Raw genomic sequence first — 4,672 nt, 5'->3', positions numbered from 1 at the left:
GCGCACACCCCGTACACACCCCGTACACACCCCGTACACACACGCGCACACCCCGTACACACCCCGTACACATGCGCACACCCCGTACACACCCCGTACACACGCGCACACCCCGTACACACCCCGTACACACACGCGTACACCCCGTACACGCGCACACACGCGCACACCACGTACACACGCGCACACCCCGTACACACCCCGTATACACGCACACACCCCGTACACACACGTGTACACACACGCGTACACACGCGCACACCCGTACACACGCGCACACCACGTACACACCCCATACACACGCGCACACCCCGTACACACGCGCACACCCCGTGCACACGCGCACACACGCGCACACCCCATACACACGCGCACACCCCATACACACGCGCACACCCCGTACACACGCGCACACCCCGTACACACGCGCACACACACGCACACCCCGTACATACACGTGTACACACGCGCACACCCCGTACACACACGCGTACACATGCGCACACCCTGTACACACGCACACCCCGTACACACACATGCACACACCCCGTACACACACGCATACACACGCGCACACCCCGTACACACGCGTGTACACACACGCACACACCCCGTAAAACACGCGCACACCCTGTACACACGCACACAGCCCGTACACACGCGCGCGCACATCAACGGGCATACCCGTACACACGCGCACACGCACATCCACGGGCATACCCGTGCACACGCGCTCACACACATCCACGGGCACACCCGTACACACGCACACGCGCACACGCACATCCACGGGCATACCCGTGCACACGCGCTCACACACATCCACGGGCACACCCGTACACACGCCCACACGCACATACATGGGCACACGCACACACGCACGTGCACAACCACGGGCACACACGTACATACACACACGCGCGCACGCATGCTGCCTGGGTGTAGAAGTGGCTCACGCCTCTCATCTAGCTACTCAGGAGGCTGAGATCTGAGGATCACGGTTCAAAGCCAGCCTGGGCACAAAAGTCCAAGAGACTTTTTTTGTCGGTCGTGGGCCTGAACTCTGGGCCTGGGCGCTGTCCCTCAGCTCTTCAGCTCAAGGCTAGCGCTCTACCACTTGAGCCACAGCGCCACTTCCGGCTTCTTTCTTTTTGCTTATGTGGTGCTGAGGAATCGAACCCAGGGCCTCATGCATGCAAGGCAAGCGCTCTACCACTGAGCCACCTCCCCAGCCCTAGCTTGCCTTTCAGGTAGGGTCTCATGCTTTTTCCACGGGCAATCTTGGATCACAATCTGTTAGTATGTCCTTCCCAGGTAGCTAGGATTACAAGCATGTGCCACCATGTCTGGCCTTAACTATTTTCTCCCATTCTATGGGTTGTATCAAAGAAGAAAACTTCAACAAATTGAGTTTTGAAGATCCAATTTGCTTGTTATTCAAGAACTGAAAATTAGCTGTATAGTGCTCAGGAACTCCACTGGGTGTGGGAAGGGAACAAGAAGAGAACAAACAACTAACTAGCACAGGGGGAAAGTGGACTGGCTATCAACTGGCTGGTGCCAGCCTTACTAAAGCACAGGACACTTGACTCTCTAGGGAGGGGAGAGATTTTGGGGATCCTAGGAACCTCACCCATTCGAGGTAAGTATTCTGCCACTGAGCCAGACTCCCATCTCATCAGCAAACAGCTCTGGTTTTAGCATTAGTGACTCCAGTTGGTCTACAGTGCCCTAGTAAAAGAACCGTATCCAAATTAATAGCCAGTTGGGGCTGAGAAGGTGGCTCAGTGGTAGAGTGCTTGCCTAGCATGCATGAGGCCCTGGGTTCTATTCCTCAGCACTACATAAGCAGGAAAAAAGTGGTGCTGTGGCTCAAGTGGTAGAGCACTAGACTTGAGCTGAAGAGCTCAGGGACAGCGCCCAGGCCGAGTTCAGGCCCCACAACCAGCAAAATAAATAAATAATCTCCAAATTAATAGTGACAAACTTCATTAACCTTAATTTTTCTTTGATACATTTAGAAGTCTTTAATTTTGATGGAATCCATTTTACCTATTTTAAATTCATTATCCTAGATGTTCAGTCTTAAAAGATAGGTGACTTGGAAGTTTTTTTTGTTTGTTTTTGTACTGGTCCTGGGACTTGAGCTCAGAGCCTGGGTGCTGTCTTCAAGTTTCCTTTGTTCAAGGCTATGGCTATACCACAGATCCTCTTCTAGCTACTTGGTAGTTTATTAGAGATGAGTCTCTTGGACTTTCCTGCCTGGGCTGGCTTTGAACTGTGATCCTCAGCTTTCCTTCTGAGTTGCTAGGATTACAGGGTAAGTCATTGATGCCTGGCTTTGAAGTATTCAGTTCTGCTTAGACCTGATGGTATGTAGGTTTTATCCTTGTTAAAGTAAAATTTTCTTCTTTTGTGTGCCAGTTCTGGGCTTGAACGCAGGACTTGGATGCTTTCACAGCTTTTCCCCCTCAAAGCTGGTGGGTGCGCTGCCACTTGTTCTACAGCTTCACTTCCTAAAATTATCTTTAAGAAATGTAAATTCAGGCTGGGTATAGTGGCGCATGCCTATAATCCTAACTATGCAGAAGGCTGAAATCTGAGAATGTTAGTTTGAAGCCAGACTCAGCAGGAAATTCCAGGAGACCTTTCTATTCAATTAAGCAGCACAGCCACAGCCTTGAGGTGAAGAACTGAGGGACAGCGCCCAGACCCAGAGTTCAAGCCACGACCAAAAAGACAAAAAACCAAACAGCAAAAATCCAGGAACAGAGCTGTGGCTCAAGCACTAGAGTGATAACCTTAAGCCATAAAGTCAAGGGAGAGCTCCAGGCTCTGAGTTCAAACCTCAGTAGTGGCACACATAAAAGTAAAGGCAGGCAAGGCAAATCCTCCCATACCAAGATGCTCTTTTTGCTTTTCTTTTCTTTTTTGTCCATCGTGGGGCCTGCTCTTCAGCTCAAGGCTAGCGCTCTACCACTTGAGCCATAGCTCTACTTCTGGCTTTTTCTGCTTATGTGGTGCTGAGGAATCGAACCCAGGGCCTCATGCATGCGAGGCAAGCACTGTACCACTGAGCCACCTTCCCAGACCCTGTATTTATTTATTTTTTTTTGGTCTTTTCTTTTTTGGTACTGGGGATCGAACCCAGGACGTGGCACTTGCTAGGCAAGCGCTTTGCCCCTGAGCCACATCCCAGCCCAGTTTTAAATTATTTAAACATGGCAACTCCCAGGAAGGGAAGAAGCAAAAGCAGGGAGGCTCTATTTCTATTGTGGAGATATGGGTGATTCCTGAAACAGCTACAATGTAGCTTCATGTAGTCTTCTCATACTTCACCCCAGTGTTGGGGGTGGAATTTAGGACTTTATACATGCTAGGCAAACACTACTATTGAACCACAGCCCCAGACCAGTCTGGACGTAGATGTGTGAGATATACCGTCCATTTTGATAATGTCACTGTTACTTTGCACTGCTGTCTGACTGAGCTTTGTCACCAATGTGCCTTAACCAGGAAGTAGGAATGTCAGTCAGAAGCAAAGCCGCCTTTCTTGTGTTAACCTCAATGTATGCCTGGCTCAGAAAGGGGAACAGGAAGAGAAACACTGCTTGCTGAAAAAAAAGTATGTCAGGAGGGAAGGGATGGCAGGGGAAAGACAAAGGAGGGGGTAACATGCTTGATAGGAAATGGACTTATTACCCCTCTACAGTATCTTTACAATAAAATATAAAATATTTATGCATATATTTACACACACACCTATACTCAGAAAAAAAAGACAAAGAGTAAATACTTCAAGATGTTAAGTGCAAAGTTTCTCTTGCCTGGGCTGGGAAGGTGCCTTGCATAGCACGTGTGAGGCCCTGGGTTCGATTCCTCAGTACCACATGCACAGAAAAAGCCAGAAGCAGTGTTGTGGGCTCTAGTGGTTGAGTGCTATCCTTGAGCAAAAAAAAACCCTCAAGGACAGTGCCCAGGCCCTGAGTTCAAGCCCCAGGACTGGCAAAACAAACCAAAAACAAAAGCAAACCACACCAAAAACTAAAAGATTGTTGTGAGGGTCATCCTGGGAAGAAACCTGAACTATGATGATAAATGTCAAAAGGAGCACTTTAGGTGGTAAAGCTGAAACAATGTGATACTATCATAAAGACATTAGACCTCTTCCTCTTACTGGTAGTTACATGACTAACAAACCCAGTCTGTAAGAGCTGAAGAGATGTGGTTTGTTCTTTGGTTCTTGACCTGTGCTGTGAAACACTGTTCCTGACACATGGCTACTGTAGAAAGGGGTCAGGGGTGCAACTGCATTTTCCCCTCAAGATTCCCATTAAACAATGGGATTTTAAAGGCTTTGAAGCACCACAGAAAGTATCAATACTATGATAGACACTAAAGCCATGTATTTACTCTCATTCTTATGACAGAACTGTGTTCTAGTCCAGGTAATGTGTCGAGATAAAGAATACCCTACTTGAGCTTGGTGCCACTGGCTCACGCCTGTAATTCTAGCTACTCAGGAGGCTGAGATCTGAGGATTGCGGCTCAAGGCCAGCCCAGGCAGGAAAGTTTGTGGAACTTTTTTTTTTGGGTCCGGTCGTGGGGCCTGAACTCTGGGCCTGGGCGCTGTCCCTCAGCTCTTCAGCTCAAGGCTAGCACTCTACCACTT

The 4,672-nt window shown here is 49.2% G+C and overlaps 1 protein-coding gene across 1 annotated transcript in view; it reads left to right on the top strand.

Annotated features, from left to right (window-relative positions):
* Positions 1 to 4,672, top strand: part of Rpn1 (ribophorin I) — a 62,027-nt gene that overhangs the window by 13,034 nt on the left and 44,321 nt on the right. The window lies entirely within an intron of this gene.

The sequence above is a fragment of the Dipodomys ordii genome, unplaced genomic scaffold (assembly GCF_000151885.1).
Source record: "Dipodomys ordii isolate 6190 unplaced genomic scaffold, Dord_2.0 Scaffold153, whole genome shotgun sequence".
NCBI classification, from domain to species: domain Eukaryota; kingdom Metazoa; phylum Chordata; class Mammalia; order Rodentia; family Heteromyidae; genus Dipodomys; species Dipodomys ordii.
This window is presented reverse-complemented; position numbering and strand designations above follow the sequence as displayed.